Raw genomic sequence first — 25,390 nt, forward strand, 5'->3', positions numbered from 1 at the left:
GTTGAAGAGCAATTTGGGCAGGTCGATTGCATCTTTCAACACGATCGAGCACCTGTTCATAATGCAAGGCCTGTGGCGGAGTGGTTACAAGAGAATACCTTCCCCGTAATGGACTGCCCTGCACAGAGTCCTGACCCGAATCTTATAGAACACCTTTGGATGTTTTGGAACATCGACTTCGTGCCAGGTCTCACCGACCGACATCGAAACTTTTACTCAGTGCAGCGCTCCGTGAAGAATGGACTGCCGTTCCCCAGGAAACCTTCCAGCACCTGATTGAACGTATGTCTGCGAGAGTGGAAGCTGACATGAAGGCTAACCATGGGCCAACACTATGCTGAATTCCAGCATTACCGATCGAGGGTGTCACAAACTTGTACGTCATTTTCAGCCAAGTTTCTGGAAAACTTTTGATCACATAGTGTTCTATGTCTGCAGCAGGCATTAATATCCATATTGCGTTACTGTGGTCTATGTTCTGTGAAATATGCTGTACAGTGCCATTTACTAATCAATTAACACACTTCGTCATCGGGTATTGCAGCAGTTACTGACTCTGAGCTAATCCTATATTACCTATATTACTTTTTAAAAAATACGAGACATATCAATGTATCCTATTAACCACTACTATAATTCGACTACCCAAATGACGAGAATATCACGTAGGTTGGAATTATTATTATTATTGTTATTATTCTTTACTTTCTCAGACGTTAAGTCTGGTTAAAAATGAAAAGTGACGCGGACCTTGATCAGGCGTCACTTCCTTTTAACTGTATGGTATGTGTTATATTGCATTTAGGAACTTTCGGGTAATTGAACATGTATCAATAATTACTGATTTCTGTAGTTGTATATATACGTTTGGATGTAGCTCTATTGCATTGATGTACTGGTGGATATTGTGTGGTATGACTCCTGTAGTTGATAGTATAATTGGTATGATGTCAACTTTATCCTGATGCCACATGTCTCTGACTTCCTCAGCCAGTTGGATGTATTTTTCAATTTTTTCTCCTGTTTTCTTTTGTATATTTGTTGTATTGGGTATGGATATTTCGATTAGTTGTGTTAATTTCTTCTTTTTATTGGTGAGTATGATGTCAGGTTTGTTATGTGGCGTTGTTTTATCTGTTATAATGGTTCTGTTCCAGTATAATTTGTATTCATCATTCTCCAGTACATTTTGTGGTGCATACTTGTATGTAGGAACTTGTTGTTTTAAAAATTTATGTTGTAAGGCAAGCTGTTGATGTATTATTTTTGCGACATTGTCATGTCTTCTGGGGTATTCTGTATTTGCTAGTATTGTACATCCGCTTGTGATGTGATCTACTGTTTCTATTTGTTGTTTACAAAGTCTGCATTTATCTGTTGTGGTATTGGGATCTTTAATAATATGCTTGCTGTAATACCTGGTGTTTATTGTTTGATCCTGTATTGCAATCATGAATCCTTCTGTCTCACTGTATATATTGCCTTTTCTTAGCCATGTGTTGGATGCGTCTTGATCGATGTGTGGCTGTGTTAGATGATACGGGTGCTTGCCATGAAGTGTTTTCTTTTTCCAATTTACTTTCTTCGTATCTGTTGATGTTATGTGGTCTAACGGGTTGTAGAGGTGGTTATGAAATTGTAGTGGTGTAGCCGATGTATTTATATGAGTGATTGCTTTGTGTATTTTGCTAGTTTCTGCTCGTTCTATAAAGAATTTTCTTAAATTGTCTACCTGTCCATAATGTAGGTTTTTTATATCGATAAATCCCCTTCCTCCTTCCTTTCTGCTTAATGTGAATCTTTCTGTTGCTGAATGTATGTGATGTATTCTATATTTATGGCATTGTGATCGTGTAAGTGTATTGAGTGCTTCTAGGTCTGTGTTACTCCATTTCACTGCTCCAAATGAGTAGGTCAATATTGGTATGGCATAAGTATTTATAGCTTTGGTCTTGTTTCTTGCTGTCAATTCTGTTTTCAGTATTTTTGTTAGTCTTTGTCTATATTTTTCTTTTAGTTCTTCTTTAATATTTGTATTATCTATTCCTATTTTTTGTCTGTATCCTAGATATTTATAGGCATCCGTTTTTTCCATCGCTTCTATGCAGTCGCTGTGGTTATCCAATATGTAATCTTCTTGTTTAGTGTGTTTTCCCTTGACTATGCTATTTTTCTTACATTTGTCTGTTCCAAACGCCATACTTATATCATTGCTGAATACTTCTGTTATCTTTAGTAATTGGTTGAGTTGTTGATTTGTTGCTGCCAGTAGTTTTAGATCATCCATGTATAGCAAATGTGTGATTTTGTGTGGGTATGTTCCAGTAATATTGTATCCATAATTTGTATTATTTAGCATGTTGGATAGTGGGTTCAGAGCAAGGCAGAACCAGAAAGGACTTAATGAGTCTCCTTGGTATATTCCACGCTTAATCTGTATTGGCTGTGATGTGATATTATCTGAATTTGTTTGGATATTAAGTGTGGTTTTCCAGTTTTTCATTACTATGTTTAGGAACTGTATCAATTTAGGATCTACTTTGTATATTTCCAATATTTGTAGTAACCATGAGTGGGGTACACTATCAAAAGCTTTTTGGTAATCAATGTATGCGTAGTGTAGAGACCTTTGTTTAGTTTTAGCTTGATATGTCACCTCTGCATCTATTATCAGTTGCTCTTTACATCCTCGCGCTCCTTTGCAGCAGCCTTTTTGTTCTTCATTTATAATTTTGTTCTGTGTTGTATGTGTCATTAATTTCTGTGTAATGACTAAAGTTAAAATTTTGTAGATTGTTGGTAGGCATGTTATGGGGCGATATTTAGCTGGGTTTGCTGTGTCTGCTTGATCTTTAGGTTTCAGATAAGTTATTCCATGTGTAAGTGTATCAGGGAATATGTATGGGTCTGCAATGTAACTGTTAAATAATTTAGTTAGATGTGAATGTGTTGAGGTGAACTTCTTTAGCCAGAAATTTGCTATTTTATCATTTCCAGGGGCTTTCCAATTGTGCGAAGAATTAATTGCTCGGGTGACTTCATGTTGCAAAATTATCACTTCAGGCATTTGTGGTATCATCTTGTATGTATCTGTTTCTGCTTGTATCCACCGTGCATGCCTGTTATGTTGTACCGGGTTTGACCATATGCTGCTCCAGAAGTGTTCCATGTCTCTTATGTTTGGTGGATTGTCTATTTTTATGTGTGTGTTATCTATTGTTTGGTAAAATTTCTTTTGGTTTGTGTTGAATGTTTGGTTTTGTTTCCTTCTATTTTCACTTTTTTTGTATCTTCTAAGTCGTTTCGCCAAAGCTTGTAATTTTTGCTTCTTTTCATCTAATTGCACTATTGCTTTTTGTTGTGAGATTTTACCTAACCTTTTTCGTTTTTTGTCTGATATTTCATTTCTTATAAATTGTGTTAACTGTCCGATGTCTTTTCTCAGTTTTTCTATTCTGATCTGTAGCCTGTGTTGCCATGCTGGTTTTGTGGGTTTCTTCTGTGTGTTGGTTGGTTCTGATATCTGCCTAGTGTGTATATTTAGTGTAGTGAGTGCTCCTACATAAACCAGTAGTTGTAACTCTTCCATAGTTGTGTATTCATTTATTTTGTTGTGTATGATTGTGTTGATAGTTTTTATTGTTGTTTCGACTTGTGGGCTATTTGGTGGTCTATGCAAGAATGGTCTAATGTCTGTATTTGTGTCTTTGTATTCTATATATGTCAACTGAAATTTTTCTTCTACATCTAACATGTGTGTCACTTCGTGTTCTATTTGTGCTTGTGCTGGTGGCTGTCTTAAAATTTCATTTTCCTCTGATTGTTTAATTGATGCGTGTTGTTCTTTGTTTGTTTGCTCTGGGATGTTTGAGTCCATTACTGTATTTTCTTCTTCTTCTAATTGCACATTATTTTGTTCCAGTATTTGTTGTACTTGTTGTTTGATGTTTTCTAATTCTGACTGGGGTATCCTGTTATTTTTTATTATTACACGAATCTGATCAGCTAGACGTTGTTCTGTTAAAAATTTTAATTCTGGGTATCTGGTAATAAATGTTGTGTATACTTGTGATCTGTATCCAGTTGTGTTGGTTCCTAGGTTTGTTGCTTGGTAATAACAGAACATGAGGTGTCGATTAACTTCATCTGACCATCTCATCCTCTGTCTTTGTTTTCCTTCTAGGGTGGTTGCAGGAAGCATATCCTGCAAAACACCTCTATTTGGATTTAAATCATTTTCCAGTTGGATAGCAGTGTCGTTACCATTGTGGGCGGGCATAGGGTTCAAGCGCCGTCCCCGACCATGACGGCGCTTGTCCGAGGCTTCTTTAGTTCTGTCCTGAACCAAGTAATCACACTAAAAGGGGGGTTAGCCCTATTAGTGGTTTGTTCTTTTCGTCGCCTTTTACGACTGGCAGAACATACCGGAGGCCTATTCTTTTCCCGGGCCTCCACGGGGTTTGTTATTATTATTATTATTAGTAGTAGTAGTAGTAGTAGTAGTAGTGTTCGATGTTCGTAAGAGTCAGCAGGTGGTGTCGTGTTGCATGAGCAGCCCAGTAATTCACGTAGAGGGCAAGGGGAAATGACGGAAGTTGTTAGGCCTCATATAGTCTACAGAATGGGCTCCAAACAAGGTAAACACCCTGCACTTCTGGATGGTGTCTTATTTCGACCGACCAACCGCCTAACCACCATCGCTGCAACACTATTGACCATCTCTTTTACACCTTATGATCAAAGTGTAGCACCATTTTTCACCAAATGCACAAATATTTTGTAGCTTTAATAGCACAACTACATTATCTAACCTACTTCAGAACAATTTATGACCTAATTTGGAGGGCACATTGAAGTACCACGAATAACACGACTTTCTACCCACACTGTTTGCTTCATATTGATGTGTGGACTTAGACGGTGTTGCATGTTCTATAAGAAATACTAGGCGATACTCATCTTCGAATCATTCACAGAAAGACATAAGTTTCACAGATCTGTTAATTCCGTGTTTCTTAATTACAAATGGTAGGCATTGTTTCATTCGAATGATGATGAAGTCCTCTCGGGCTGCAGCGCCGGCCGGGGTGGCCGAGCGATTCTAGGCGCTTCAGTTTGGAACAGCGCGACAGCTAAGGTCGCAGGTTCGAATCCTGCTTCGGGCATGGATGTGTGTGATGTCCTTAGGTTAGTTAGGTTTAAGTAGTTCTAAGGTCTAGGGGACTGATGACCTCAGAAGTTAAGTCCCATAGTGCTCAGAGCCATTTGAACCATTTTTTGGCTGCCATCCGAGTCAAGGCGGCGTTCTGCGGCAGCGAATTATTCCGTTGGGAATGATCTCAAACAAGTTTACCAAAGGCGTTCGCCGTCTGTGCTGACCTTGACGCCAGAAATCCTGGGCCCTCGCGTTTGCTGCGAAACACGTGCAGCCAAGGCCAGCTGCAGTCAGGCTTCCCTCACGCTCGGCTGCCTGCGTTCACTTTACGAGTAAAGTCCGGATGCAACGTGGCATTATGAAAGTGGCAGCTTCTTGTGGTGATCTACATGAGAGATTTGATGCTCGAAGTAGTGATTTTATTGTAACCTTATGGGTTTTCACCTTCACCAGGAATGTCTATGGAAATTATTTGGTGTGTTCGGTATACCTCAAAAAATGTGAACAAATATATGTAGAGTACAGTATTGTTTAGTTTTTTTAATTTGCAACTTGTAAGTTAACATCGTCAGACACTGGGAACTGACTGTTATCTAAAACCCTAATGCTACTTTAATCGACAAATACCATTAAGACCCGTTAACTGTGAAGTTCCTTAGACACACGGGAATTACGGTGATTTTTTTCCAAATGGACATTACGGCACTCATTTTACTTCTAGAATGAGATTTTCACTCTCCAGCGGAGTGTGCGCTGATATGAAACTTCCTGGCAGATTATAACTGTGTGCTGGACCGAGACTCGAGCTCAGCACCTTTGCCCTTCGCGGGCAACTGCTCTACCAACTTAGCTACCCAAGCACGACTCACGCCCCGTCCTCACAGGTCCCGAGTTCGAGTCTTGGTCCAGCACACAGTTTTAATCTGCCAGGAAGTTTCATTTTATTTCTGTTTATACATGTAAATTTTCCATTAATACTGCAGCAAGCTTCTTTCACAATGTTTTGCTGGTTTGTTACATGTCAGTGGTACATTTTCAAGAAATCAATCAAATTAATACATAATTACACTAAAATAATGGTCGAAAACCATTTCGTTTGTTACACAATGAATAAACATGTTGCAAAGGTGTGTAACATTTATTACATTCAACTCAAAATTATAAATTAGTCGTCGTAGGAAAGAGAAACTCAAAAAGATTTTCTTAAAAGTTTTCCATTGAACACCATTCATCACACATCGAGTCGATAGAGAAGTTCTTTCCAAACCTTGCTCAAGCTGTCTGAAGTAACAGTAGCTACAATGCTGTTTCTGAAGTAGGGTGTATCAGCTGGTAACGGAGGCACATACATTTCTCCCTTAATAACCTCCAAAGATAAAATCTCATGGTGTCATATCGTGTGTAAACGTGGAGGTCATGCAAAACAAGTTCTGTCATCTGGACCGTTTCGGTCAATCCAGTGGTCGGGTACAACGTCGTTTGAACAATCGCGTACTGAGCTATACCAGTGAGTCGGTGCACTATCTTACTGCCAGATAAAATTCTGTGGTTTAACTTCCTCCTATTGAGAAAAGAGCCATTGCTCTAGCTCATCAAGATAAGAAACACCAATTACAGTTGCTTCACTGAAGAAAAATGCCCATAAACTTTCCGACGGGATATGGCACAAAAAGCAACTGTAACATCTCGTGGGGGTTTGCTGACGCCACGATCCATAAAATCTTCATGGCCATACACAAAATTTCGCTTGCAAAGTTTGTACGTATAAACAGTAATGTGTAGGAATTAGAAACTGTGGAAACTGCAAATGAAGGACGCAGGTACAAGTATCTAGTTAAGTCTCCGCACAGACGTCACTGGAATTACTAATTCATGGCTAACCTTCCACGCTGATTTCTTGGTGCTACGCATGAAGACCCTTACTTGTTCAACATGTTCTTTAGTCAATCTTTCTCGTTCCATACAGTTTCCTCTGCGCAAAGGTATACAAATAAAACTGTCTTAGTCGCTCTTTCATTTCATATGTTATTTGTAATTGCAAATTGAATGTAGTAAATGCAAGAAATCCTTAAAACTCGTTTATTCATTTTGAAGCACCATGTATTTGTCATTTTTAATAGGTTTTTCAATATCTACCATGAAATGATGATACACTAAACTAGTGGGCTCTTTCAAGACAATGTATTGCAAGTACACTACCACTTGTTGTGTCTGCAGTGCATTAACTCTTGAAACATTTGATAATAATAATAATCATCAAGTTTAATAGGATTAATTTTCAATGAAAGCACAACAGAAACTTTCAGTTTAAATGAATGATTAAACATCTCTATCTTTTTCTGTATTCATCATTTACATCATCCACAGCACATACTTTATGTTTATGGCGGTATTTCTTTCTTTTTTGTCAAATATTTTGATAAAATTTATTCCCTTTCTTAAATGTATAAGTGAGCATCACACAACATATGAATTGTTATTTTGTGAAATTTTCTTCCTCCATTATTTAAATTGTATTTTATATTGTTTAACACATATCCTGTCATATGTTCATGGATTAAAGTTTTCAAATTTCACTATAGTTGCTGAATGTAGAAATTATGACATTTATGTAATTCCATCATTGTGTCAGTATGAGCATCAGCAGCTCTATATGTTTGTAATTTACTAATTAAGATTTCTAACACAGTTGAAAATAACATTTTTATGACTGAGTAGCTTCGAAAATTTTTGTTCATTCTCATACCATTACCTATATTAGAAGAACAAAGTTATCAACAAAACATGAAATACAATACTTTCAAACATTCTGTGAACACACATAACAGCAGTGTAGTACATCTTGTGTGACATATATGTATTTCTAATGTTTCACTGCACATAATACATCCATTTTTACATCAGATCAACATAACAAATGTTACTTGACTATATTACAGTTTTACTCGTTTGTACTTGAAAATTTCACAGGCACCTTCAGTTGTTTATTATGTGGCCATATGTTCAGTCTCTCAAATGTCATTGTACTACAAATAAATACTTACATCCTGTGTTGATAAAGGTTACCCACATTATAACACTATTTGATAAATTACTGATATGTCATAAACTAAATGCTTTACTGAGTATGAATCCTTCCTTCCTTTAGGTGCTACATGTAAAATTTTCATAGTACTCTCACTGCCACCCACTGCATGTTTTGTAGTTCGTTAATAATGACCAAAAGCAGTCTTGTTTTTGATCTGATGTTTTCCTTGTAAAATTCCAACCAGTTTGCCCTATGTAAAAAGATCACACGTTTGACTTATTTCTTCATTTACTACGATTTTATGTCTTAACTGAAACCTTAATTGACTTGCTTTTCCCAAATTCTATTTTGCACTCTTTACGGAAAGTGTCTGGTAACCTTTACACATACAGTCAATATTTCGGTGTCATAAACGTTTTTTATCATTTACATGGTTTTTTCCACTTTTGTATTTTTCGAGACTGTGTAGCTCTGCTTCTTTTAAAACCATTAGTTACTGCTACATATCTGATGATGCACAACTCACCTTGTATTAACATTTCATCTGATGAAAGCCTACATAGGCAAGCTACCACAGCAAATAAATTTTAATGTTACCGTGGGTTGTTGGAGTCATCCCTTATTATTGCATCTGAATATGTTGGTTTACAAGAAATTGAAAATTTTAACTTATCTTTCGCCCTTCTTACTGTTAAGTGCAAGAAGTTAATTTTCGGTATGCACTCTTTCTCTAAAGAGTGTTTAATACTGTGATGCTGCTGGTTAAAAGTCATATGTAGGCCATGCAGATCCTCCTGTCCTCCCTTTATTACAATGAGTGTATCATCTATGTCATGTTAGTACATAACTGTTTTCTGTATCAAAGATGGCTTATTCTGAAACACCACTGTCTCCATGTTACTGATGAATATGTATTCCAATCATGCAGACAGGTAATTACCCATCACCAAACCACAGTTCTGTTGATACACTTCCTCACCAAATTCAGTGTAATTGAAGCTCAGGTTAAATTCCAAAGTACAAGAAATTGTATTGTCAATTTCTCCTGATTATTTTTCAGTTTTCGTATATTGTTATATCATTTTATTGGTTTACCATGTCAAATGACGCTAGCAGCATGTCATCAGTGATCAGCAAATGTTCAGATTCATTTGCATAACCTACACTACCTGGTATACTATGGTTAATTGGCAATCTGAATTAGCTCAGTAATTTATTTAAATGTTTGTTTAAAGAAAAAACAGAAATACAGGTAGTCAGTAGCATGGATAGTAACTTTTCGAATGTAATGCACACACTTTTGCTCTCTCTGTGAAGATTTGGTGAAGCACTGACTGGTAGAAATTTGAGATTGATCCTAATTTCTCTTTGTTTCTCATGCGGAAAGTATTCAAAACATATCACAACCAAAAATATTTTTAGCAATTTTGATTAAAACTGTAGGTAATAAATTGTTATTAAATGGCAGTTATGAATTGATTCTCCATAAAATTGTAATTCGCCAACTACACATTTGTCAATTATTTCATAAATATTCTACACTCTTTCATTCCATGAATAGCATATTTAAAATTATCTAGAGTATTAATTTGGCAAATATTTGGGCTAATTAGCGAATCTAATGTAGATCTCATATGCTGTGTAACCAGTATCTTGAAAAGTATTTTGTCCCTTGAGCTAAACTAATAATTAGTAGCCTTTAATCTCTAGTGAGCACATGTAGAATTAAAAGTATAGTTGTTTTTATGTTGTGTTGTATACACTCCTGGAAATGGAAAAAAGAACACATTGACACCGGTGTGTCAGACCCACCATACTTGCTCCGGACACTGCGAGAGGGCTGTACAAGCAATGATCACACGCACGGCACAGCGGACACACCAGGAACCGCGGTGTTGGCCGTCGAATGGCGCTAGCTGCGCAGCATTTGTGCACCGCCGCCGTCAGTGTCAGCCAGTTTGCCGTGGCATACGGAGCTCCATCGCAGTCTTTAACACTGGTAGCATGCCGCGACAGCGTGGACGTGAACCGTATGTGCAGTTGACGGACTTTGAGCGAGGGCGTATAGTGGGCATGCGGGAGGCCGGGTGGACGTACCGCCGAATTGCTCAACACGTGGGGCGTGAGGTCTCCACAGTACATCGATGTTGTCGCCAGTGGTCGGCGGAAGGTGCACGTGCCCGTCGATCTGGGACCGGACCGCAGCGACGCACGGATGCACGCCAAGACCGTAGGATCCTACGCAGTGCCGTAGGGGACCGCACCGCCACTTCCCAGCAAATTAGGGACACTGTTGCTCCTCGGGTATCGGCGAGGACCATTCGCAACCGTCTCCATGAAGCTGGGCTACGGTCCCGCACACCGTTAGGCCGTCTTCCGCTCACGCCCCAACATCGTGCAGCCCGCCTGCAGTGGTGTCGCGACAGGCGTGAATGGAGGGACGAATGGAGACGTGTCGTCTTCAGCGATGAGAGTCGCTTCTGCCTTGGTGCCAATGATGGTCGTATGCGTGTTTGGCGCCGTGCAGGTGAGCGCCACAATCAGGACTGCATACGACCGAGGCACACAGGGCCAACACCCGGCATCATGGTGTGGGGAGCGATCTCCTACACTGGCCGTACACCACTGGTGATCGTCGAGGGGACACTGAATAGTGCACGGTACATCCAAACCGTCATCGAACCCATCGTTCTACCATTCCTAGACCGGCAAGGGAACTTGCTGTTCCAACGGGACAATGCACGTCCGCATGTATCCCGTGCCACCCAACGTGCTCTAGAAGGTGTAAGTCAACTACCCTGGCCAGCAAGATCTCCGGATCTGTCCCCCATTGAGCATGTTTGGGACTGGATGAAGCGTCGTCTCACGCGGTCTGCACGTCCAGCACGAACGCTGGTCCAACTGAGGCGCCAGGTGGAAATGGCATGGCAAGCCGTTCCACAGGACTACATCCAGCATCTCTACGATCGTCTCCATGGGAGAATAGCAGCCTGCATTGCTGCGAAAGGTGGATATACACTGTACTAGTGCCGACATTGTGCATGCTCTGTTGCCTGTGTCTATGTGCCTGTGGTTCTGTCAGTGTGATCATGTGATGTATCTGACCCCAGGAATGTGTCAATAAAGTTTCCCCTTCCTGGGACAATGAATTCACGGTGTTCTTATTTCAATTTCCAGGAGTGTATTTAATGCTACTTAATAACTATGTAAGTAAGCTGTGCTAGAAGTTTGCACCTTGAAAACGAAAGACATATGTACACAAAGAAAAAGTGCAGCTATTAACATCGAAATTTACTGTACAAAGTTTTGCATTGTATGAAGAAAGTAAAAAGAATCGAAAATCTAATATGTTGTTGAAAGTTTCAATGAAAAATTTGTTAGGGTAAACAACTAAATACAACAGGAGTCTGAGCAGTACAGAAAAGAAGCTTATGTTTGGTAGACACACTATTCCACCAGTTAAGAAAGCACACAGCACACTGCTCACTAACTAATAGCACATCACTCAGGCATTGTAGCGTTTATTTAAATGTTTGTTTGAAGAAAAATCAGAAATACAGGTAGTCAATAGCATGGATAATAACTTTTCGAAAGTAATATTAAATGAAGTACACAAAGCCATTCTAGAAATGAAGGGAAAAAGAACCCGGAGAAGTTGATATTTCAGTAGAAATTACTAACAGCTACACGAAAAATAACACAACTTGCAAAATCGTTTACAGAACGTCAACAGAGGAAGTGAACTCAATTATTAGTCTACTTCACAACAAAGGGGACAAACATGATAAAAAAAAACCTTACTATCGTCGTCTGTGTAATGTAAATGATATCCAATAAAATCTCCACCAGCTGTATGGAAAACGAATTGAATCTTAACCAGGCAAAGAAGTGGCTATAGAAGTGGCTACAGCACAACAAACAATTTTGAACTCTCGCATAAAATTTTGGACTCCAGTAGTCAGTATGGATTACAATTTTTCCAAGATACACAGACCTGGAAGAAGCATTTGGGTCACTCTCAAGAAAACCTGCACTAAAGTCCGCACCATGTAGTAAGGCTGCTCAGTTTTCCGCCGTTCTGCGCATCCCCCTGCAGCCAATAAGATTCATTGTATTTCCGCGCGGCTAGCCGCAGGTTAAAGGTGTACGGCAAGAATCTCGCTTCTCATGTTGCCGTATTTCGGGGCAACCGAATTATTAATTCGACTTTCGGTATTTATTTATTTTTTCTTTTAGCAATGTAGCTGTGAATGTATCTGTAATTGTTCAGTGTGATTAAAAAAACATCAGGTGACGGCAATAAACGCGAAGTGCTTCACAATTAGACAAGGGAGATCATTTAGGGTATTTGTAACTTTTCAAACCTGAATTTGAAAGCGGTACTCCAACTATTGATATCTGATTTCACAAGAATTAACTGCAGAAGCTTGTGGTGTCGGCCAGAGAATTGTTGAGAAAATTGTAAACGAAAATGTTAGAGCTGTAAAAACCTTAGTATAAATTGATTTCGTGTCGTCTGGTAAGCGCCGAAATCGCAAGAAACCTGTAACACAAGTGGATGGTTTTGAGCGCGTTTCAAAGCGTTCCGTGGGAATGATGAATACCCAACATCACAAAAACTTGTTACAGTTATTCATTAGAAAATTGGCTTCAAAGTTAGCACTTCGTCATTTTAAAGAATCTTGAAAGACATTGATTTCAAACATGTTAAGAAGAGAATTTTACTTGAAAGAAGTGGCATAGGCGCAGCACGAACCACATCCAGTATAAAGATGTAGAATTCAAGAATGGGAGGTAGTCCAGCAGTGTATTACCTTGACGAAACATAGGTGAATCAGAATCATTCTAATAATGCCTGCTGGAAAATGAATGATGGTACTGGTGATTTTAAAATTCCCATTGGAAAAAGGTACTCGGGTAATTAATAATTATTCTGCACTGTTTAGTCTTCTGGTTTTGTTCCTGAGAATAAACTTGTATTTAGCTGGAGAAAAACAGCAGTGATTGCCATTCGGAAACGAGCGTTGTCAGTTTGAAGAAGCGGTTCACTGAACAATTCTTGCCACACACTGCTTCGAAGCCGATCACTGTAATTACCATGCCAGTCATTCAGCCGTTACAAATAAACGCCAAGTGCAAACACTAGGAAAGCCGATATTGTGCTCTGGCTTAAAAATAAAAATATTCCGCACTGTATAACCCAAACACGTGCCGAATTCCTGACGCCCGATAATTAATACAAGTCATACGACTGAAAGTACGAACCTCATTTCCTTGCACATGAATGTGGTCACATAGTTTTGCGTTTACCCACGTATCACATATCACCATGAATTTGGGCAAAGGTTAAAGGCTGTGTGGGAGAAAAAAAATAAAACATTCGAGATAAGACACTGAATTGTTAGTGCACGAAGCAACAGACACCGTCCCGTCTCTAGCGTGGACAAGATGTGTGGCATGCTGAAAGGCTTCACGAAAAAGGGATTAATAGGGAAATAAGTCCTGAATCCATTATCGTAAATTTACAGTCAGATGGTTCGGACACAGACTCAGACAGAAGTGACGATGGTATTACGATGTAAACTTTGGAACAAAGTAATAACATTTCTTAGTTTTAAAGACTCGTGGATTAGAAGATGCCGGCCGGAGTGGCCAAGCGGTTCTAGGCGCTACAGTTTGGAACCACGCGATCGCTACGGTCGCAGGTTCGAATCCTGCCCCGGGCATGGATGTGTGTGATGTCCTTAGTTTAGTTAGGTTTAAGTAGTTCTAAGTTCTAGGGGACTGATGTCCTCAGCAGTTAAGTCCCATAGTGCTTCGAGCCATTTGAACCATTTTTGATTAGAAGATGTGTTTATCAACATACCTATTGCATACATAGTACTTGAAACCTTCCTAGTCTTTATTGATTAGGAATTTGTATCCTATGAAGTATGCAGATTATAAAGTTCAACACATTGCTCAACGAGAAATTAAATTTTCTCCATAGTACTGTATGCTCTAATAACTAGCGAGGATGCAGCCCGATCAGTTCGTCAAGAACTCCGATATTTCCACAAGTAAACCCCTATCATTTTCAAGGCACGGTTTTAAAAATATCGTTCAATCGCAGGGAAGGTTATCTGTCGAGATATGGGCGGTGTTCGGCGTTATCTGTCACCATTCCCTCGAGTTATTCGCGGAAGATGGTTAATTGCTTGCTCGCTGAATGGATTAGAAATGCGATGTATCGCTGTAGTGTCTAACGAGATAGTTTACACTCATAACGTCCATTGACAGCGAAAAATATGACAACATACCGACCTTTTTTACGATAGTCTTTTGCATTAGTCTCTTGTACCAGTAATTCTTTCTTACTCACAGGGATTACACTTAACGACAATCAAGCACACCCACATACATACATTACACACATTTTTAAAAATTGTATGGAGTGGAAGCAGTTATCGAGCAAATACCTCGTATAATGATTTTGGTCTGACAGATGAGTCTGAAGTTAACATTCTTGTATATTATATTTTTACTTATAATACGGTCCAGAGCACAATAAATCACAATTACTGCAAACATTTCAATGACCTTGTCGCTAGACAATCGTCGTTTTGAGAAAAATTATACTTGATGTCTTCCGGCGTCACGCAGTCTAGGTGGCGGAGCAGTGGACGCAACGTCGTCAAGACAAGGAGTAAGGTTTCCCTCATGACGCCTGATCGATATTGGTTTTAAAATTAGTTATTCCCTTCTAGATTTGAACGTTTAATACGATGTAAAGTAGGAAAATGAACATGATTGTTGCTAACAGCAAAACAGCTCGGCAACATGGACTTTGTTTACCCACCCTCTGCCGCAACGCATGCGCAGCCCTTATCCCTTCCCCGCCTACCAAAAATGTTCAAATGTGTGTGAAATCCTATGGGACTTAACTGCTAAGGTCATCAGTCCCTAAGCTTTATAATGAATTCTACTACTGTAAATGATGAAAGTATGTGAATGCAGCTTGCCGCTAACTTGGTGTAATGTTTTGTCTGTACAGAGGTGTATCTGTCGCCTTTATTACTCCTTCACTCTCACACATAAATCGGTACAATAAAGTTAGGGCTTCCTGTTTTATAATTAGGCTGATCCGTGATAAGACAGACAAACAATTATGCTAATGGAGGATTCTGAGTATTTTCTAGAATTTCATTCGCTCTCTCTCTCTCTCTCTGTCCTTTATCTGTGTACAGTTTAAATATATTATTTACGTGAAATCAGCCTAAGTAGAATCTCTGGTGGAGCCCTTCGTCTTAATATTCAGCGGCTGGCTTGCTGGAAAAGATCTTTACATTTGTTATTTTTATTAAGCGCTGCATTCAGTTGGGAAAATCGATCGTTCGAACAATTCGTTCAGTTTACGACAGATTTAGAATTTCAGATGTGGACGAAGCCTTTTTGGACGATTTCTAAAAAACTCGGAGATTGCAGGCGCATATATTACTAGAAAATCCGATCAGATACTTTTCCAAAAGTGAATAATTGTGGATGATTTGATTGACCATTATTAATTATTGCGTGGTAGAGGGTAATTTTCCGTGGGGAGATTACAGCTTACAGACAACCTAAATTATCCTAAGGACAAACACACACACCCATGCCCGAGGGAGGACTCGAACCTCCGCCGGGACCAGCCGCACAGTCCATGACTGCAGCGCACAGACCGCTCGGCTAATCCCGCGCGGCCGCCGCCTACCAGTCCAGCTGTAAGCGCTAAAGCGTCTTCCTACATGATACGGGCTTTAGTAGTCCTTGTGATCGAAGGGATGAACTGTTAATATGTCTTTTTCTCCTTTGACATTTTGGCAATACTAATTATTTTTAAAAGGTTTATTATGGTTTTTGTGTTGTTAGTCATGATTTAAATTTGAAGTAATCACAGAATGTAACAAACGTTTTTCATTTTTAAAAATTTATTGACGTTGAAAACAAACTAGCTGTTCCATCAAAGTATCAGTACTACGCAATTATATTCTGTTGCTCGCTCGTTGAAAGATACGTACAGGGGATGGGCTAAATAATGTGGGCAGTGGTAATAACGGGATGGTTGTGTGTGACGGTCAACAACGCAGTTAAGGCACGTGTCGCGCTGGACTGAGCGGATTCAATACGGACTAGGCATCAGTGCGCGTTGTTTACGGGTAGTGCAAACTTCGTATTTGCATTCGGAGGCCGAAGTGCAATGATAGACACAACAGACAATTCCAAAGAGGGCAGATTGTGGTGGCCCGATTAGCTGGAGCATCAATAACCAAAGCAGCCAACTTATTGAATGTTTCAAGAGCAACTCTTTCAAGAGTCATGACAACCTACACAAAACATGGAAAGACATCACCGTGTAAACGTAATAGTGGGCGCAAATCAAAACTAAATGACAGAGATCGTCGTACGCTAACACGCATTTTGTCAAAACAACACAAAACTGAGTCGGCTAAAGCGACTGTAGAGCTCAAAAGCGATTTTCTAGACCCCGTGTCTATCGACACTGTCCGCCGAGAACTCCATAAAGCGAAGAGTCATGGACGAGCTGCTATACCGAAACCACAAGTGACGACAACCAAGCAAAGAAGCGTAAAACATGGTGTCAGGAGTATAAATCCTGCACGGCTGATCAGTGGAAACACGTCATTATGGTCCGACGAGTCAACGTTTTTGTTATTTTCAGCATCGTGCCGGGCTTACCGCTGGAGAACGCCAAAAGAAGCCTACAATCCTGATTGCTTGATTCCAAGGGTTAAACATGGAGGTGGAAGTGTGATGCTGTGGGCAGCCATATCATGGTATTCTGCTCTCAAAGTCCATGCTACAGCCAAAGATTATGTGAACATTTTAGGTGATCAAGTGTACTCCATGATTCAAGTGTTGTTCCCCAATAATGATGCCATATTTCAGGACGATAATGCGCCAATGCACGCAGCCAGGACAGTACAATCGTGTTATGAGGAGCATTAAACTGAACTTCAGCATCTTCCCTGGCCAGCACAGTCCCCAGACTTGAAGATTATCGAACACTTGTGGGCAGTATTGGAGCGCAAACTCCAGAGCAGATATCCGCCTTCCTCGTCACTACAGGAGTTACAAGTGGTTCTGATCGAAGAGTGGCATAACGTTCCACTGGAGACTATACAATCATTATATGGCAGTATTCCAAGAAGAATCGCAGCTGTATTATGGGAAAATGGGGATCAGATCCCTTATTAATAAACCATTCCCAAATAAGTACAGGTGTTCACATTATTTTGCCCATCCCCTGTACCTGAAGACTGGAAAGTTGCTCAGGCCACACATACAGTCAAGAAAGGAAATAAGAGTAATCCGTTGAATTGCAGACCCGCATCACTAACGTCGATTTGCAGTAGGATTTTGTAACATATTACCTCGAAGAAAACGATTTATTGATACACAGCAGACAGTCATTAAGAAAGGAACATTCTTGTGAAACATACTCTCACGAAGTTGTGACTATTATCAACAGGGGATCTCAAATTGATTCCATATTTTTAGATTTCGTGAAGGCTTTTTACACCGTTCCTCAAAAGCTGCTTCTAATTGAATTGCGTGAGTACGGAGTATCGCCTCAGCTGTGCGACTTGTCTCGTAATTTACTGTCAGAAAAGTCATAGTTCATAGTAACCGTGGGAAAGTTATCCAGCAAAACAAAAGTAATATGTGGCGTTCACAAAGGAACTGTTATACGCCCTCCGTTGTTTCTAATCTATGCAAAGGATTTAGGAGACACTCACTCTGAGCAGCCTTCATAGATTGTTCGCAGATGACGCTGTCATTTACCGTCATGTAAAGTCATCAGATGATCAAAACCAATTGCAAAATGATCTCCACCAGGTATCTGTGTGGTGCGGAAAATGATAGACTCGAAATAATGAAAAGGGTGAAGTCATCCACATGAGTACTTAAAGGAATCCGCTAAACTTCGGCTACACGATAAACCCCTCAGATCTAAAGCTGTGAACTGATCTAAATACTTAGGGATTACGGTTACGAGTAACTTGGACCGATCACATAGACAACATGGGGAAAGCTAACCAAAGACTGTGATTTACAAAATTCGGAGGTATTAACTTTCAGGACGTCCTTTGTACACTAAAAGGACAGCACCCTTCCCACTAAAAACATTCCCATATAGTAATATCACGTCCTCTGTAGTTCGCTGTTACGGAAAATAAAGCTCTCCAAGCATTCGCCAAACCCAGTATTGGATTGATTTTTAGCGTGATTCATCACTAAAAATCAGTTTGTTCCCATCATCCACTGTCCAGTGGCATCGATCTTCACATCAAATCAGGCGTCGCCTAGTATCGAGTACAGAAATGTGTCGATTATGAGGAACTCCTCGACCACTGTAGCCGAGTGTTTGTAACCCCCTACGGACGCTCATTGTGTTGGCTGGACTAGTGGTAGCGCCTTGTAACTCACTAGTGATTCCTTCCAGGGATTTGATGCGAATTTTTACAACCATCCTCCGCTATACTCGTCGGTACGTGTCAGTCAGTATGTAGGATCGGCCTGGTCTCGGTTCAGCTGCGATTGTTCGTTCGCATTTCCGCTTAACAGTCACAACTCCAACAGTCTACTTGGGCAGCTTCAGAGGCGTTGAAATGTTCCTGAGAGGTCTGTTATTCAGGTGACATCCAGTGACAAGTCACTTTCGAAGTACTGAGCTCTTCTAACCGACCAACACCAGTGTCTGCCTCTTGTAACATCTAGTGATCAATTCCGCATTACATAGATGTGTGCGAATCCTTTTGATCAGTCAGTGTATGAGAAATTCGCACGTCTAATGGGAGAGAATAGATTGCCATAAAGAGTGCTCCAATATTAGTCTAAATTAAGAATAACTTTAGGAAGGCCATATTGTGGATGGACTGAACAGTAGGTTTTGTCGTAGGACAGTAACTTACGCGGTAATGCTAATAGAAAATGTTGACGAATAATAAGTTTATCTTGCTTGCTATATACAGCTCAAAAATGGTTCAGATGGCTCTAAGCGCTATGGGACTTAACATCTGAGGTCATCAGTCCCCTAGACTGGGAACTACTTAAACCTAACTAATCTCAGGACGTCACACACATCCATGCCCGAGGCAGGATTCGAACCTGCGACCGCAGCAGCAGCGCTGTTCTGACTTAAGTGCCTAGAACCGCTCGGTCACAGAGGCCGGCCTCTATATAGGAACAAAATGGATTGACCAAATAAACAAATATCCAGTTTCCCCCTAGACTATTGCCCTGTTAAGGACCATAATGGCATCGAATAATCATACTATTCACAACTCAATAGGAGTTGATAAATTTTTTGTACGAAACAATACGCAGAAAGAGAGATGGAGTTGAAACAGTGGAGCGCCGTAATCAACCTTCTGCGGATTCTAGGGGGTGGATCTATAAGATGGCCAATTTAACCATTAATATGCTACTACTGTGTGCGCTATGAACTCATATATACGGAAGGAGATCGACGTGTATTAACACACAAGAGTCAATGGTGATAACGTGATGACACACAAGTAGTTTCTGTTGCTTAGGTCCGATGTAGGATGTTAATTGCTTCACTACGGTTGATTTAAAAACATTGCAATTTAAAGACGTTATGAAAGTACGCCCAGCCGGCTAGGCGCGGATTAGTGTCGAGGTCCGGTGTTCCGGCCAGCCTGTGGATGGTTTATTAGGCGGTTTTACATTTACCTCGGTGAATGCGAGCTGGTTCACCTTATTCCGCCTCAGTTACACTTTGTCGGAGATTGGTGACCAAAAAAACCATTTCCACGTACGCGTACACCATAATTACTCTACCAAGTAAACATTTGCGGTTACACTCGTCTGGTATGAGAGATTACCCTGGGTTAGGTGTGGAGAGCCGGTGGGATGGGTGGACTATGTGGCCTGTTGTGGGGTTGTGAAGAACTGAGGGACGAAGCCTCTCCGTCGTTTCTAGGTCCCCAGTTTAATGTAGAACTGTGTTCGTAGTTTGCTTTGCAATTCTCTTCGCCGTGCTCTGTTCCCACTGAAGTTTCATGTTGTATTCTCTGTGTGTTGTTTACTCCATTGTGTGGAATTAAATTAAGATATGTTCATTGAAGCCAGAGCGTCGGAATCAGAAGCCGCTTATATATTTCGGTGGTAAATGTACTTTTGGTTTCATTTAAAACCCAAATAGAAAGTATATAAAATGCGGCTGATGTGACAGGTTAAAATTCCAGTGATTACAGCAACGTTAAGTTTTTAGGGAATATTCAGACTACTTCAGATAGCTAAACCCGCCAAAAACGTATATCCAAAATGAAAGTTCACCCAATGCCAGTAACATGAACATTCGAAAACCACAATTTTATTTGGAGGCAAATAGTACTTTCAAAATTTAATATAATTTACAACATCGCAAGATAAGTTGTAAATGATCATCCTCTGCCTTTTACATTTTTGTGATTGTGGAATCGCTTTCAGTCTCTATTTTATTTATTTACTTATTTAAGCTGACCAGATTAGGAGCTTGAGGCCCTTTCTTACTTCGGACCATGCTTTCACACATTGAGTATTTCTTACCCTAGGAAATAACAATGATGTTTCATGACAAATAGTAATGAAATGAGATGAGCCTACGCACAGACAATGTAAATAAATAGTACTGACCCCGAACTGCCCTCTCGATTATGTCAGTAATTATTCGATAGGATTCCTGTCGTGTGAAACGAGTGGCCATATCATTCGCTCTAATTGCCCAGAATGCTCTCCAAAGCAATAGCGACCAATTGTGGCCCATTGACATGGTGCAGTGTCATCCATAAAAATTCCATCGTAGGGTGGGAACATGAAGTCCAAAACCATTTTCAGTCAATGATCAGTTCAGTCGGAGCAGAGCAACCAGTTAATTCCTTGTAAACACAGCCCACACCACCTCACCATTAAGGAGCCACCACCAGCTTGGACAGTGCTTTGTTGACAGCTTGGGTCCATAGCTTCATTGGGTCTCTGCCACACACTAACTCTACCATACGCTGCAAGGGGAGGAGAGGTGGTGGCGAAAAGTTGTCGATCACCGGACTTGGCGCAGATATACTGATTTAAAGGCCAAACTTCTTCACAGCGTACTGTTGATGGGGGGGGGGGGGGGGGGAGGCGTCAAGCGTGGCGCTCCTCTTGCTGTTATTCGCAAGGACTAGGCTATGTGCTAGCGCCGGTTTTCACCCTTTCCCTTCTCTCATCATCATACAACACACACAATCACACTATACTCTACACTCACTCACTCACACACACATACACACACAATACATACAGGTAGTATTACAAAAAAGTTAGAATGGAGCATGTTATAAAGAAACAAAGGAAAACCAGTATACAAATGACACCTCCGCCAATGGACTGTCCTTTTATCCTTGTGTACGCGATACTGCCGCCATCTCTGTAAGTGTATATAGCTATCCCACGACTTTCGTCACCTCAGTGTAAGGATTTATGATTTGAAAGAAAGATATAATGGGGTAACAAGTGTAGACTCAGGTAGACATAATTGTTGCTTCAGTAGTTGTGTCATTAACTGTCTATTGAAAGTGAATATATCATTCAGATCTCTCATATAATGATGGAGGTTATTCCAGAATCGGTTTCCTGCTATTGAAAAGGACTTTGGCAAAGTGATTGAGTGATGGTGTGGGACAGGTGGGATTTTGCCCTGATGGGAGCGAGTATTTCTGCCCTTTGTTCAGCAAGAGTGTAAGGTATAGGAGAGGTATGAGGGACAGTGTACATTGATAAGACAGTAGAGTAGACTGAGTGTATGAAAATCTCTGCACTTGTCTGCACATATGGAGAAGAATTCTTGTGGTATGTGTACCATCAGCTAAGACCACTTCAGTCTTACAGCGGACTACCTGAGATGTGTCACTCTACAGGCGACTGTCAGAGCACGCTTCGCATTCTGCTAGACAGTAGTGTGTACGAAGGAAAGTGAACACGTTTCGTTGGTAATGACATCATAGGAGCGTTCCATACGCGGCTAAAGTCACAAGCCGTTGTTGGTAAAGCCAAGGCTACGACATGGCCAAGAAGAAAAAGTACAGTCTTCTACAAAGAGCAGACGAATAAATGCGGGAGGGAACCGGTTGTGCACAGCTGAGTGCAACATGTTCTGGCACAAGGACAGCTGCACAGCCCGTGGGCTAAGGGATCAAGTCCCGTGCGAGGCGTGCTGCTGCCGTTGACTTGCGGTTTCCAACAAAAACAAGGTGAAAAAGTACAGGGGAATGGTACCTACTACCATTTGTGACTTGTCCCTCTAGGGCGTACGAGCTACATTTTTACTTTCTTTATTCATTTTTTTTCGTTAGAGTGTTGCATCGAAATCCTGTGCTAGAATGAGTGGTTGATGTGGTACAACAGCATGTTATCGTGTTTTTGAGTTTAGGACGATGTTAACCCATTACTTTATTTTATATGCTAGTGAATGCCAATTTCCACTCACATATTTCAGGCAACACGTACATATAAGAAAGGTGTGGATTGAAATGCCCTCATCTTAACACAACTGACGTTTGCCACTTCTTATACTTGTAATTTCTAAAACAATTTAGAAATGATTGTTCAGCTGTTAATGGCTCTTACCTTCTTGCTAATTATCCTTACACTTCCTCTGTAGAAAAGCAGGAGTAATTTCTTGCCGCAGCAGAAGTGATTATTCAGCGGAAACGACCAGAACACATCGATGCACAGAATACGGCAGAGGGAAGCATATGTCACAGCGATAAGAGTGTGCGTCACTGGTGCCTTCGTTCGTCGCATATCGTCGCGGCTAATTCAATACACCATATTTTACGGCTAACAGAGTAATTTTGCGACACAGTTGACACTTTGACTGGCGTATGTTTCCATGATATACCATGCGCAATGCTCTTCATCTATGCATAACTGCTAAAACCTATATACATTAGAATATTATGAACATAAGCCTAAGTAGTGTAACGGTGAGCAATCCACCCTTGATAACGTTCTTAACTTAAGGTTACGCCCACATTCCTGGGGAACTCCTCTTCACCCACGCCTGTCTAGCGATTGTGTGAGGTACTTTCAAGGTCAGGATATAACCTGATAACGTGTCACATGTCCCTCCTATGGATGTAGAGTACTTGTGTGAGCTACTTGTAACGTCAGGATGTAACCTAATAACCCGCCCATTGCCCTCGGGCAATTGCGTGACATAAAAATGATGTTTCTCGATAGATGTCATTCTCCTGCTGAGGCTGTTTTTATTTTTGAAATAAACACTTTACTTTATAATTTTTCGCTATTATCTAATTTCACCCGATTTGGCATTGTCAAGCTACGTAGGTGTGAATTTTGTCTGTAAAATGATAAAATACAGCCGTCATGCAGGTCTTTGTCGCCACACTAGTATTAGCCACACTAAATCCGCTGATTTACATCCGTTGATTCACATCGGTTTGCTGCAGAATCCTTGAACATTTTCTCAGTTTGAATAAAAAATGGTTCAAATGGCTCTGAGCACTGTGGGACTTAACATCGGAGGTCATCAGTCCCCTAGACTTAGAACTACTTAAACCTAACTAACCTAAGGACATCACACACATCAATGCCCGAGGCAGGATTCGAACCTACGACCCAGTTTGTATATATTAAATTTTCTTGAGGCCGAGAATCTTGTCAGCGAATCAACACGGTTTTAGAAAGCATCGCTCTTACGAAACTCAACTTGCCTTTTTCTCGTATGATATACCGCGAACTATGGATGAAGAGCAACAGGCAGATTCTATATTCCGGGAACCGTTTGACATGGTGCCCCAGTGCAGGCTGTTAACAAAGGTATGAAATACATTCACAGGTATTTGAGTGGCTCAAAGACATCTTAAGTTATAGAACTCAATATGTTCTCCTCGACGGCGAGTGTTCATCAGACACAAAGGTATCGTCAGGAGTGCCCCAAGAAGGTGTGATAGAACCGGTATATTCTCTACATGCACAAAATATTCGGCGGACAGGGTAGGCAGCAATTTGCAGTTTTTTGATAATAAGGTGTGAAAGTTGAGTGGCTGCAGGAGAATACAAGATGACCTAGGCAACATTTCTAGTTAGTGTGATGAATGGCAGCTACCTCTGAATGTAGAAAAATGTAAAATGTTGCAGTAGTGAACTATGAACGATGTATCCAATTAGCTGTCCAGTGACAATGTTACTGATCATGTATCACAACTGACTGTGCAAAACGTGTCCACACATTGTTTCCTACAACGTATTGTCAGATCTTGTAACCCACTGTCGTCCTATATGATGAAAAACGAAAGCTGGAATAATTATTAAATTTTATGGTCCCCCTCCTTACGAATAAAATGATTTCACGGCGGCATTTTACATAGTCAATCGACACAACGGTCCAAAATTACTCAGGTTCCATATTTTTTTAATCGGTTTTAGATGTCCACAGGGACATTAAAGAGAACGAATAATAGTTAGTATCCTCTACATAGCAAAGCACTAATCTACACTCATCCGCTTCCCAGTACGATCCTGTTTGCACAGCACCTCCACAAGCGAATTCCGTTTGTATCTTTCGATTTTTTGTTAGTATAACATTTTAGAATTTTCTACGGTAGTATCAAGAGACCTTTAAGTGGACATTATTAATGGATGTCTCTTACAGTCGAACCGCAGAATGTACTTTAAAAAAATGAGAGAGAGAGAAAGAGAGAGAAGAAGAAGAAGTAGGGAGAGACTGCCAAGACTGGGACATGTGTGTATGTTTCCGTCTGATAGTTGCTATGACATATGCATATGATGCAGTACGTTGACTGGTTTCTGATCTTGGCACTAAAAGAGGCTTCCCTGGAAGAGCGACGTGATACAAGGGCGTGCTGAAATGTATGCCTCCGAATTTTTATGTGAACAATGCTTCTTAAATATAACAAACGTTATTAACAGTCTACTCCTTATTCTTCAAGTCTACATATTTATTTCTCAACATAGTGACCCTGGCGATGAACGTATTTCTCCTAGCAAGAGACCTGTTGTTGATTCGGTCACTGCACAGTGTTTGACACTGTAGACAGAGCCACAGCCTCACGTCTGCTTGCACCACTTTATCACTATCAAAGTGAAGTCCTCCGAGGGCTTCTATAAGTTTTGGAAACGGACGAAAATAGATTGAG

This window comes from Schistocerca nitens, chromosome 2, assembly GCF_023898315.1.
Source record: "Schistocerca nitens isolate TAMUIC-IGC-003100 chromosome 2, iqSchNite1.1, whole genome shotgun sequence".
Taxonomy (NCBI): Eukaryota; Metazoa; Arthropoda; class Insecta; order Orthoptera; family Acrididae; genus Schistocerca; species Schistocerca nitens.